This window comes from Macaca nemestrina, chromosome 5 (genome assembly GCF_043159975.1).
Source record: "Macaca nemestrina isolate mMacNem1 chromosome 5, mMacNem.hap1, whole genome shotgun sequence".
NCBI lineage: Eukaryota > Metazoa > Chordata > Mammalia > Primates > Cercopithecidae > Macaca > Macaca nemestrina.
Genome location: NC_092129.1, coordinates 19,307,712 through 19,322,038, shown reverse-complemented (window position 1 = coordinate 19,322,038; position 14,327 = coordinate 19,307,712). Strand labels below are relative to the sequence as shown.

The 14,327-nt window shown below is 35.0% G+C and overlaps 1 long non-coding RNA gene across 1 annotated transcript in view; it reads right to left on the bottom strand.

Annotated features, from left to right (window-relative positions):
* The window catches only part of LOC139363116 (uncharacterized), a 95,287-nt gene extending 83,435 nt beyond the window's left edge, over positions 1-11,852 (bottom strand). The window contains exon 1 of the long non-coding RNA XR_011623027.1: positions 11,599-11,852. This is a non-coding gene — a long non-coding RNA (uncharacterized lncRNA). The remainder of the gene's footprint in view (positions 1-11,598) is intronic.
* Between the last annotated feature and the right edge of the window lie 2,475 nt (positions 11,853-14,327).

Below are 14,327 nucleotides of genomic sequence, written 5' to 3'. Positions count from 1 at the left end.
GCACTGGGGAAATTCAAAGTCCACGGGCAAAGACTCACCAAAAGACCTAATTATAGGACTATAGGATGCTTCCTCTTCCCACTGAAATTTAACTATTACATTAAGGGCCTGTTTACTGCCCTTTGTTTTACCCAGTATATCATGCCTACTCAACAACAAATTATAAGGTATATTAAAAGGCAAAAAAGTACAGTTTGAAGAGATTAAATAAACATCTAATCAGGGTCAGATACAGCAGGAATACTGGAATTATCAGACAAGGAATTTGTAATAACTATGATTGATATGCTACAGACTTTAACAGAGAATGTAGTCTCTGCAAGAGCAAATAGGTAATGGAAGCAGAGAGTAGACAGGTGAATATTCTAAGAAAGAATAAAAAAGAAATGCTTAATAAAAAAGAATATTCTTAAAAATTCTTAGAATATTCTAAGAAAAAAAAAAGACACTGTAACATAGATGAAGAATGCTTTTGATGCTCTCAGTAGATTGAACAAAGCAGAGAAAAGAATCTCTGAGCTTGAGGATATGACAATAGAAACTTCCAAAACTGAAAAGCAAAGAGAAAAAATACTTCCAAAAAAAAAAACACAGAGTATCCAAGAACTGCCGAACAACTATAAATGGTGTGACATACATGAAATAGACACCAGAATAAGGATAAAGAGAAAAGGAAACAGAAGCAATATTTAAAGCACAAATGAATGAGAATTTATTCAAATTAACATCAAACATGAAACCACAGACCCAGGAAGCTTGGAGAACAGCAAGTTGGATAAATACCAAGAAACAAACAAAAAAAATAATCCTACACTTAAGTATATCATATTCAAACTTCATAAAATTAATGATAAAGAAAAAATGGAAAGAAGCTGGGCGTGAAGAAGGGGAGCCTTATCTATAGAGGAGCAAAGATAAGAATTACATCATAATTCTCAGAAACCATGCAAGCAAGAAAAGAGATGAGTGAAATATGTAAAGATTTGAGAAAAAAAAAATCCCACTGAACTGGGATTCTGTATCCTGCAAAATTTTATTCAAAAGTAAAGGAGAAATAAATACTTCTCAGATAAAGGAAAAATAGAGGGAATTTATTGCCAGTAGACCTGCCTTTAAAGTTTTAAAACAAGTTCAGAGGGAAGTAAAATGGTATCGGTCAGAAACTTGTAAGTACATAAAGGAATAGCATCAGAGAATTAATAAACAAAGATAAAATAAAAATTGTTCTTTTTCTCATTCTTAATTGATCTACTTGAAGACATTTTGTCAAAAATAATAGTAAAAGTGTATTTGTTTATGTGTGCTTATATATATAGATGTGACTATATAATTATGTATAATTATGTATCAGTGAAACGAATAACAGCAATGATACATGGGACAGAAGGAAGGAATTAGAAATATATTGTTATTGTAAGTTACCTTGCATGACCCATTAGGTAGTATAATGTTGTTTTAAAATGGACTGGGATTAGTCATAACTATATTTTGCAAACCCTAGGGCAACCACTAATAAAGCAAAAAATATATATGTATATGTGTATATATATGTATATATGTGTGTGTGTGTATATATATGCTAAATTAAAGCCATAAAAGATAGAAAAAGTGTAGAAGACAAAAATAGGAATAAAGAACAAGAGGAATAAATAGAAAATGATAACAAATATTGTGGATATTCATCCACTCATTTCAATAATCTTAAATGTCAAATGGAAAGTTATAGTGTTAAAAGCATATATTAGAAAAGAAGAAAGATAAAATAACCAGTGTTCTAAGTTTCGACCTTAGGATACCACAAAAGGAAAAGCCTGTTAAATACAAAGTAAGCGGAAAAAAGAGAAAAAGTAAAAATTAGAAGGAAAACTAAGAGAATTGAAAACAGGAAACCAACAGAGAAAACAAAACCAAAAGCTGACCTTTTGTGAACATCAATAGAATTAATAAGTCTTTGGTCAGGCTAACTAAAAAAAAAAGTGAGAAGACGCCAATTACTAACATTAAAAGTGAAAGAGGGAATAGCTCCTCAGATCTCATGGACATTAAAAGATAGTAAAGGATTAAGAACATCTCTATGCCCACGAATTTGATAACCTATATGAAAACTCACACAGGAAGAAATAGACAGTTTGAATAAACCTCGTTGAATCAATATTGAATAACCTTCAAAAACAGAATGCAACAGGCCCAGCTGGCTTCACTGGTGAATTCTACCAAGCATTAAAGAAATAAATTATACAAATTCTCTAGTCTCTTTCAGAAGACAGAAACAGTGACTTCTTCCTAATTAGTTATATGAGGCTAGCATTACCCTAAAGCCCAAACCAAAGACATTACAAAACAAACAAACAAAATAGCTACAGACATATACCTCTGTTAGACATAGATGCAAAAATTCTCGACAAAATAGTAGCAAATCAAATCTGACAATATATAAAGAAAATTTTATACCATGACCAGATGGGATATGCAAGGCTGGTTCAACCTTAGAAAACCAGTTAATGTAATTCATCACACCAACAGGCTAAAGAAAAAAATCACATGATTCTACCAATAGATGCAGAAAAAGCATTTGACAAAATCCCACACTTATTAATACTAAGAACTGTCAGCAAACTAGAAATAGAGGGGAACTTCCTTAATTTGTTTAAAAATGCCTACCATAAAACCCTACAATTAACATCATACTTAGTGATAAGAAAATAAGAACTTTTCTGCTACGATCAAGAGCAAGGCAAGGATGTTTCTTCTCACTGTTCATTTTCACCATTATTTAGGAAGTTCTAGCTAATGCAATAAAACAAGAAAATGAAATAAAAGATATACAGATTGGGAAGGAAGAAATGAAACTGTCTTTTTTCAAAGATGACATGATTATCTATGTTGAAAATTTAAAAGAATAAACAAAAAGATTCCTGAAACTATTAAGTGATTAGAGTAAGGTTGTGGGATAGAAGGTTAAATACAAAAAACAATCACCTTTTGATATATCAGCAGTGTATAATTAAGAACACATTACCATTTACTTTTGAAAATGAAATATTTAGATATAATCTAACAAAATATGTATAAGATCTATATAAGAAAAACTATAAAACTGATAAAAGATATCAAAGAAATACTAAATAAATGGAGAGACAAATAGGAAGATTCAATATTGTCAAGATGTCAACTCCTCCAATTTGATCTATATATTCAACTCAATCCCATTGTTGGAGGAGGGGCATTGTAGGAAGTGATTGGATCACGGAGGTGGACTTCCCCCTTGCTGTTCTCATAATAGTGAATGAATTCTCATGAGATCATGAGATTTGGTTGTTTATAAAAGTGTATAGCACTTCCCCCTTCACTCTCTCTTTGTCCTGCTTCAACCATGTAGAATGTGTCTGCTTTCCTCTTCAGTCTTGCTTTCTGTATGTCCTGCAGAACCATGAGCCAATTAAACCCCTTTTCTTTATAAATTATTCAGTCTCAGGTAGTTCTTTATAGCACTCCAAGAATGTACCAATACATATGGTAAAGACCTTTGAGATACAATACCAAAGGCAGAGTTGGTGAAAGACAGAATTGATAAGCTGGACTTTGTTAAAATTAAAAACTTCTGCTCTATGAAAGATAATGTCAAGTGAATGAGAAGACAGGCCACAGACTAGGGGAGAATGTTTGCAACAGAAATATCTGATAAAGGACTGTTGTCCCAAATATACAAAGAACTCTTGAAATTCAAAAACAGCAAAGTGAACAATTCAATTTAAAAATGGAAAAAAGACCTGAGCAGACACCTCACCAAAGAAGATACACAGATTGCAAATAAGTATATGAAAATATGTTCAATATCATATGTTATTAGGAAATTCCATGTTACAACAGCAATAAGATACTACTAGACATCTATTAGAATGACAAAAATTCTAAATATTGACACCACCAAATTCTGGTAAGGATATAGAGCAACAGGAACTCTGATTCATTCATCGCAGGAATACAAAATGGTGTCGCTACTTTGGAAGATACTTCGACAGTTTCTTACAAAACTAAAGATATTTTTTCCTTATGATCTAGCAATTGTGCTCCTTAGTATTTACCCGAATAAACTGAAAACTTATGTCCACACGAAACCCTGCACATAGATATTTGTAGCGTCTTTCTTCATAATTGCCAGTTCCTAGAGGCAACCAAGATGTCCTTTGTAGGTGAGTGGATAAACTGTAGTACTTCTAGAAAATGGAATATTATTTAATGCTAAAAAGAAACGAGCCATCAAGTCACAAGAAGACATGGAGGAAACTTAAATGCATTTTACTAAGAAAAAGAAGTCAATCAAAAAATATTGCATTCTGTGTGATTTCTACTATATAACATTCCAGCAAAGGCAAAAACTGAAGTAAATATACTAGTGCTTGTCAGGAGTTAGTGGTGAAAGAGGGATGCATAGGCAGAGCACTGAGGATTTTTAGGCTAATGAAACTATTCTGTGCAATACTACAATGGTGGATTCATGTCATTTATATGTTTACTAAAACCTATAGAATGTACAACACCAAGAGCGAATGCTAATGGAAACTGTGGACTTTGTGTGATAATGATATGTCAATGTGAGTTCATCAGTTGTAAGAAATGTGCAGAATGTTGATAGTGGGAGAGGTCGTGCCTGTGTGAAGGGAGGGAGTATGTAGAAACTCTCTATTCTTTCTGTTCAATTTTTCTGGAACCTAAAACTGTTATAAAATTAAACTTTACTAATTACAAAATAGGTAAGAGTACATAGCATATAGTAACTATAATTATCTCTTCTTGAAATGTTCAGTACTATATGTGTACGTTTACATGTACATATTGGGTCACAAGGTAAAATGTACTTCTTACATTTCATAGTCATGGTTCATAGTCAAAGCCACTTTCTTTTCCCTTCCCTTTCCCTTCCCTGATCCTTCCCTTTCCCTTCTTTTCCCTTTCTTTTTTCTTTCTTTTTTAGGTGTCTTCTAAGATTCTTCCTAACTCTTCTTCTCCATTGATTTTATTAAACCTTATCTGGTTTTAGAATTTAAAAAGCATCACCTAGCATAAAAAGCATTTCCATACTTTGTCTATTAGCTTAAAACATTTCCATAAGCTCTTGATACATATTCTATTTCCTTATTTTTTTCTTTTTCATTCTTAACCCCCCACCCCCACCCATCCCTGCTCATAAAAACTTCAAAATTCTGTGATTTTATATGATCACCATGTTATACTAATATTTCTTTTCTGATCACAGATTAATTGTAATATTTTTTACTTGAATGTAGATTAACTTGCATGCATTATACTCTAAATATAATATTTTAAAAGTTAACATATTTGATGTCATCTTTATTGTGTTTAACGAATGGCCAGCAACAGCTCTAGAGTGGCTGTTTTTGGAGATTTTAATGTCCTTTTTAATGAAAGATGTCCTGGAAGGAATAAATAGACAAAGAAAAATAAAAATGATTTGAGGAACTAAACAGTCATCACAAGTTGGATCAGCAAAATGAAATCCTCTCCCACACTCACACATATGTTCAAACTGAGATAAACATGCTCATGCTTCAGTTACACGCAAAACTTTCTTGAGAGACAAGTAGCAGGGAGCACTGAAGCTGAAAGCAGTGTGACAACATGGTGGCACACAATGGTGAGAAACAACTCAACCCTGTAATGAATTTATATCATTAAAGTCCCATCAATATCACTTAGCTGGATGGCTCTGACAGGATGGGAATATTACCTAGAGATAAATTTCCTACTTCAAAGGTTATAGTACTGTTTTCATAGGTACTTTAGAATAAATTATAAAAATGTGAAAAATATGCAAGCCATTTTGTATAACCTGAGAGTAAGTTGGCAGAGCATAAATTGTATGCTTGATGTTGTCTATGGTGAATACAATGCATTGCATCTTTCTCCCCTCTAAATGGAAATGCAGGGGTTCAATTCCCAAAATCGGATTGAGAAAATAATGTACATTTAGAATCATTGTATAAAAAATCCTAGGACTTTTTATTTGTACTACATAATGATTAATACCTACAAAGTATACAAAATTTTCTCAAACTAAGTCCATTGTTAGAGAAAACAGAAAGGAAGGAGAAATGGATTTTTTTAGCCGATTGCTTAGGAAACACTTGATTAAATGGATATAGAATGAAAAAAATAATAAGAAAAATTTTCCTCTGTTACTGTACCAGTATGGCTAAAGGAAAATTGTAGAATAGTGGACATCATGAAAAGAATTATATGCGAAGCCATACAAATTTCCCTTAGGCTCAAAATATAGTTTCTCTCACCCTACCAAAGATTGTCAAGTGAGTTATCTGAAAGACTATTGTGAACTCCCCCAACTGAGAAATACCACATCATTTAATCCTTCCTGTCCAAGATATATTATTACATGACTTTTATTGTATAATTAAAGCATGGATACATCACTTACAATGATTTCTAATCCTCAATCTATGCACCCATTGCACTCTCTCTTTTCTTTGAAATTCTGAGTAGATTCCAACTAATGAAATGATGATAACTGCACACTACTTTGTGATATGAGACAGGCTTTGGACTTAAAAACTACCTTCAATTTGAACTTAAATTAATGTGGAAAATAAATCAAACTTTTACATTCTTTATTCAGATTAAATCTATAAAAACAATGACTCTGTTGGCTATTTCTGACTTTTAAATTAAATTTACACTTTGAAAAAATGTAGCTTAAACATGCTTCAGGCATATGTGTGAATAACATGGTGATATTTTCTTCATCACTTGAAAAAATGAGAAAATGTTTAAAAAGGGAGGAGTTACTTGAAGAAGAGGTTTGTGTTTATTCTTAACTTTGCCTCAGGGACACTATCTTCATTGTACTATTTCTCAGTTTTAAAAAATGCTTTTGAATTATCTCATTGTGAGACTCAAGATCAGTTGAAGGTAAGCTGATGGAATTCAAATACCATATTCTGTATAGGTAGAAAAAGTTCAGAACTCAGATTCTGTAGTTTATATTCCAGATATTGTAACTCTATTATTTGTTAATTCATTCAACAAATATTTTTGAGTGTCTAAAAGACACCAACTATTGTGTCAGGCAACATGGTAATAATTAATAGCATAATAATTAATAGACAGCTATGATTCCTGGAAGAAAAAATTGAAAAAGCAAACATTCCTAAACAATTAGAAAAGATGAATGCAATAAACAAACAGGATTATGTAAAAGAAGTTAACAAGAGAGAACAAGACAGGCGGAAAAATCAAAGAGCTTCCTGGAGGACATGTCATTCAGGCTGAGATATCATGGATGAAGCAGGCAAGAAAAGACTAGGGGTAGAGCTTTACCAGAATGGGAGACTGGCTTATATACAGTCTTGAGCCAGGAGACAGCTTGCAATGTTTTAAGAACTGAAAAAAAAAAAAAAAAAAAAAAAAAAAAGGCATACAAAGCTGGAGCAAAGGTATTTTCACAAATGGTAAGCAAAGGAAAGGAGGATATCAGATGATAATAGAGATGTCAGTCAAGGCCAGCTCATAGTATTTTCCGTTAAGCCCTAGTAGCAAGTTGATATTTTATTCTAAAGGGACTGGAAACCATTGATGAATTTTGAAGAAGAAATATTAAAGTTGACGACCTACTAGCTATAATTATTTCTCTGCTTAATAAATAGCTGTTGCAAATTAATACCAGTAAACAAATGGACATTTAACTGAGGGCCAAAAGCAGATGGGATGCTACAGTAAAAATATAGAAAGTTATACTAAAAAGAAACAACTTAGCATTGTGTTTTCCATAGAAAATGTAAAAGGCTATCTGAAAAGAATAGTTCAAACATGTTCCAAAATTAGGCTTGCTTTTCTACCACCATCCTACTCTTATCTCCTTCTAGGCAATAAAACATATTATAAATGTGTGAATAATGAAGCAAAGATAGTGACTACTACATAACCACAGTTATGACCACTGCAGATATTTGCATAGTGTTCTATGGATCTGACTCTCTACTAGAGGATTATAGGTTTTGTAATAATAAATAGCCAACGGTCCTTGCCTTTTTTTCTTACAGTTGAGAAAACTAAAGTTCAGTGAACCAAAGCCACTTCACCTTGTCTAAATTCACCCCAGAGTCAGAGGCAGTGTGAGACTGTAACCCAGGTCTTCAACTAAATAGCCTTCAAACTATGAATTATTTAATGATTTAGACTAAAAGGCAATTTGTAGCTTAGTTTGGTGTATGCCTACTTTTTGTTTGCTTGTATGTTTGGTTTAAGTTTCTTCTTTCAAGTGGCTTTTCTATATGCATGTATGTATGGTGTGATACATTGGGGATGGGGTAAACTTGTCACGTGTCCATATTTTTCTTGTGACTATTACACAAGTAGCTAAAAATAGATAAGATTTATTGAGCTTCTACTAAGTGTCAGGAGATGGCAAGGCCATCCATTAGATTTCTCAAGTCAAACATCTGTGAGTTATCTTTAATAGCGCTCTCATTTACACTGAATATCTAAACAAGTACCAAGTCCTGTGAATTCTACCAATAATACTAAACATATCTCCAGTCCACTTACTTCTCAACATTGTCATTGCTGCCACCCTACATCAAGCCTTCCAACTTTTGGCCTAAATCACTATAGTAACGGAGCTTCCCACATCTTCTCTTAGCTCCCATCACTCTCAGCACAGCAGTCAAATTAATCTTAAAATATTTCTCTTCTTGACACTTCAATGGCCACCCTATCTTAAGAAAAGGATAAATCCTTCACATGATCTACAAGATTCTGCAGAGTCTCTAGGAATCTCCTTTTCTGCAATTCTTCCCTTTGCTTTTTGTGTTGTAGTCATTCTGTTTTTGTTTATTTGTTTCCTATTTTACTTTATTTTCTCCATGCGCCAGCTTGGAGGTCCAGACTTCTGTTCTTCTCCATTGCAATTTCCTTTCTCTGGAATGCTCAACCCATCTATCTTTCATTATTGAAATTCTTATTCTAAGACAGTCATCTTATATATCACTTCCGAAGAGTGAACTTTGTTAGTTCACAAGTTACTTATATATTTCTCCATTCTAGCAGATATTACAATGGTAAATCAAACATTTCTTTATTTATAAATTTGTTTATATGATCATATGCTATCTCCTCTTCTACTTTGAAAGCCTCAGGTGGTAGAGACCCTATTGCTAGGTTTACAACTATATTTTCAGGACAGAGCACAGAGGCAAGCTTACATTAGCATTCAATAATTATTTCTTGAATAAGTGAAAAGAATGTTGCTATGCTCATTTTTTTTCAACTTTAATTTTAGATTCAGGGGATACATGTGCAGGTTTCTTACCTGGGTATATTGCTTGACACTGAGGTTTGGGGCACAAATGATCCCATCACCCATGTACTGAGCATAGTACCCAACAATAGTTTTCATTCCTTTTTATGGCTGCATAGTATTCCATGGCGTATATGTACCACATTTTCTTTATCCAATCCACCACTGATGGGCACTTAGGTTGATTCTATATCTTTGCTGTTATGAACAGTACTGTGATGAACTTGAGAGTGCACGTGTCTTTTTGATAGAATAGTTGGGTGTTTTTTTGGACTAGCCTCGTTTTTAAGAGCGTTTGCATATGTAGGAAAACTCACCTTAAAGAGGTCCAGTCTGCCTAAATCAGCAAGTTCTCCTTATAACCTAAATGAAAACGTTAGTGTAGCTAAGGATATCACAAGTCAATAACAGTACATTCCTCAGTCCTGATTGCCCAAGCACTGAGCTAAAGCAGCTGGTAGTGCCCTTCAAGAGGAGTAGGAAACTTAACCAGAGATCACCAGAACATCCCTTTTTACTAGAAACAACCTCCTTCTGTTATAGTTTTGCACTGATATTATCCTTGTGCCCAAGATTTGTAATCTATTTAACTCACTCTATTTGTTCAAAGAGCTAACTTCTGAAGTTGATTAATACCTCTTATAGGTGTACCTTTGAAAAGAATGAACTGGTCACTAATATGGAAGTTTTCCCACAACAGGTATGTTCCTTATTAATTCACATCTTGGATGTCTGGTTTTGTTAACAAAATATCCTAATGAGTTTAACGTGGATTCACGTCTTAGACATGAATGCACAATTGAGTATAAAACTTAAAATGTATTTTCTCTGTGTGAGGTTGATAACCAAAACATGCACCATGGTAAGTGGTCAATGTAATGATTATCACTCACTTAGATAACTGGAAATCAGCTTGCTAAACTGTCTCCTGATACTGATTTTCTGTCTCATTTTTTAAAAAATTCTACACTTGGAAATTTAAAAATATTTTTCTTTAGTAATGATTTTTCAAAGTCAAAAGCAAACATGCAATAATAAATTATTTAACAAAAACAGATCAAAATATATGATACAGCAAGAGCTGTACATAGAGAAAAGACCACTTGAAGGCAATGTATTTCCTTATTATTAAATAAGAGAAAATAAACATTTCAAAAGCAAACAAAATGAAGTTAGAAAAAAATATGGAAGAATATGGAAGAAAGAAAATGATGAAATTATAAAGTGGGAAATCTCTAAAAATGATAAAACCCAGGCATACTTTTCTGAATTAAAAAAAAAATGAAATGATAAATTGTGTTATGGCTTAAATTGTGTCTGCTTCCCCCCTGCAGATTTTTTATACTGATGTCCTATTTTCCAGGACCTCAGAATGTGACCTTATTTGAAAATAGGGTTGTGGCAGATGTAATTAGTTAAGTTGAAGTCACACTGGAGTAGGGTGGGCTCTAATTCAATTTGGCTGGTGTGCTTATACAAAGTGAAAATTTGGATACAGATACATATATAGAAAAACTCTATAGGAACATGAATATGGCCATCTCCAAACCAAGGAGAGAGGTATGGAACAAATCCTTCCTTCACAGCCCTCAGAAGGAGTCAGCACTTTCCCTTCAGATTATTTCCCTACAAAACTGTGAGACAATACATTTATGTTGCTTAAACCACCTAGCTTGTGGTATCTATGTTATGGCACCCCTAGCAAATCAATACAAATTGAATGAAGAAAAATGAGAGAAAAAACACAAATAAGCAAAATTAGACTAAGGGGGGAAAAGTAAATATAGGTTTTATACAGTACACACTATATTTCTGTGTTAATAAATTTGGTAATTAAAAATTGGCTACTTCTGTAAAAATATTTAGAAATAGGCAAAATTAAAAGACAAATAGTTGCTACATATCTTTAAAAAAATCAAAATACTTCCTGTTTAAGAGGCTTCAGAGCCAGATTGTTTTAACTATAAATTGCATTAAACTCTCAAGAAGCAGGTAATTCCATTTACAAAAATATCAGCTGCCAATCAAGGAATTACTAGGTTTATTATATAACACTGATACTAAAATCTGACTGTTAATATATTTATTAATTACTCTTATAAATATGCATGTAAAACTTAACCTTCACAAAAAACATGTAGAATTTATATGGGAAAAATCTCTATAAATTTTTTGAATGATATAGGAAAATTGTATTAGTCCGTTTTCACACTACTGATAAAGACATACCCGAGACTGGGAGGAAAAAGAGGTTTAATTGGACTTACGTTTCCACATGGCTGGGGAGGCTTCAGAATCATGGCAGGGGGTGAAAAGAACTTCTTATATCATGGCAGCAAGAGAAAATGAGGAAGAAGCAAAAGCAGAAACCCCTGATAAGCCCATCAGATCTCACGAGACTTATTCACTGTCATGAGAACAGCACGGGAAAGACCTGACCTCATGATTCAGTTACCTCCTCCTAGGTCCCTCCCACAACATATGGGAATTCTGAGAGATACAATTCAAGTTGAGATTTGAATGGGGACACGGCCAAACCATATCATTCCACCCCTGGCCCCTCCAAATCTCATGTCCTCACATTTCAAAACCAATCATGCCTTCCCAACAATCCCCCAAAGTTTTAATTTGTTTCAGCATTAACTCAAAAGTCCACAGTCCAAAGTCTCATCTGAGACAAGGCAAATCCCTTCCGCCTATGAGCCTGTAAAATCAAAAGCGAGTCAGTTACTTTCCAGATACAATGGAGGTACAGGCATTGCATAAATACAGTCATTATAAATGGGAAAAGATGGCCAAAATAAAGGGGTTACAGGGTGTATGCAAGTCCGAAATCCAGAGGGCTGTCAAATTTTAAACTCTAAAATGATCTCCTTTGACTCCAGGTCTCAGATCCAGGTAACGCTGATGCAAGAAGTGTGTTCCCATGGTCTTGGGCAGCTCCGCCCCTGTGGCTTCACAGGGTACAGGCTCCCTCTCAGCTGCTTTCACCAGCTGGTGTTGAGTGTCTGTGACTTTTCCAGGTGCAGGGTGCAAGCCATCAGTGGATCTACCATCCTAGAGTCTGGAGGACAGTGGCCCTCTTCTCACATCTCCACTAGGCAGTGCCCTAGTAGGGACTCTGTGTGGGGGCTCCCATCCCACATTTCCCTTCCACACTGCCCTAGCAGATGTTCTCCATGAGGGCCCTGCCCCTGCAACAAACTTTTGCTTGGGCATCCAGGTATTTCTGTACATCTTCTGAAATCTAGGCAGAGGTTCCCAAACCTCAGTTCTTGATTTCTGTGTACCTACAGGCCCAACACCACATGGAAGCTGCCAAGGCTTGAGGTTTGCACCCTCTGAAGCCATGGCCTGAGCTCTATATTGGCTCATTTCAGCCGCTGCTGGAGCAGCTGAGATGTAGGGCACCAAGTCCCTAGGTTGCACACAGCACAGGGACCCTGGGCCTAGCCCAAGAAACCACTATTTCCTCCTGGGCCTTTGGGCTTGTGATGGGAGGCACTGCCATGAAGGTCTCTGACATTGCCTGCAGATATTTTCGCCATGGTTTTGGGGAGTAACATTAAGCTCCTTGCTACTTATGCAAATTTCTGCCACTGGCTTGAATTTCTCCTCAAAAAAAATGGGTTTTTCTTTTCCACTGCATCATCAGGCTGCAAATTTTCTGAAATTTTATGCTCTGTTTCCCTTTTAAAACAGTATATTTTTAACAGTAGCCAAGACACCACTTGAATGCTTTTCTGCTTGGAAATTTCTTCCACTAGATACACTAAAGCATCTTTCTCATGTTCAAAGTTCCACAAATCTCTGGGGCAAGGGCAAAAATGCCACTAGTCTCTTTGCTAAAACATAACAAGGGTGAGACTCCATCTCAAAAAAAAAAAAGTCACCTTTGTTCTAGTTCCCAACAAGTTCCTCATCTCCATCTGAGAACACCTCAGCCTGGACCTTATTGTTCATATTATTATCAGCATTTTTGTAAAGCCATTCAACAAATCTCTAGGAAGTTCCAAAGTTTCCCACATTTTCCTGTCTTCCTCTGAGCCCTCCAACTGTTCCAACTTCTGCCTGTTACCCTGTTCCAAAGTCACTTCCACATTTTCAGGTATCTTTTCAGCAACACCTTACTCCTGGTACCAATTTACCTCATTAGTCCATTTTCATGCTGCTGATAAAGATGTATGTGAGACTGGGAAGAAAAAGAGTTTTAATTGGACTTACAGTTCCATATGGCTAGGGAGGCCTCGGAATCATGGCAGAAGGCAAAAGGCATTTCTTACATTGAAACAGCAAGAGAAAATGAGGAAGAAGCAAAAGTGGAAACTCCTAATGAACCCATCAGATCTCATGAGACTTATTCACTATTATGAGAATAGCATGGGAAAGTCCAGCTCCCATGATTCAATTACCCCCTGGCTCCCTCCCACAACATGGGAGAATTCTGGGAGATACAATTCAAGTTGAGGTTTCAATGGGGACACAGCCAAACCATATCAGATGAATTTTACTTTATTTTATTTTATTATTTTTATTTTTATTTTATTTTCAGTTCCAGGATACATGTGCAGAATATGCAGATTTGTTGCATAGATATACACGTGCCATGGTGGTTTGCTGCACCTATCAACCTGTCATCTAAGGTTAAAGCCATGCATACATTAGGTATTTGTCCTAATGCTCTCCCTCCCCTTGTCTCCCAACCCCTGACAGACCCTGGTATGTGTTTTCCCCATACTGTGTCCATGTCTTCTCGTTGTTCAGCTCCCACTTATAAGTGAGAACATGTGGTGTTTGGTTTTCTGTTCCTGTGTTAGTTTGCTGGGGATGATTACTTCCAGTTTCATCCATGTCCCTGCAAAGGACATGATCTCATTCCTTTTTATGGCTGTATAGTGTTCCATGGTGTATATGTACCACATTTTCTTTATCCAGTCTATTATTGATGGGCATTTGGGTTGATGGGCATTTGGGTTGGTAAAGAGTGCTGCAGTAA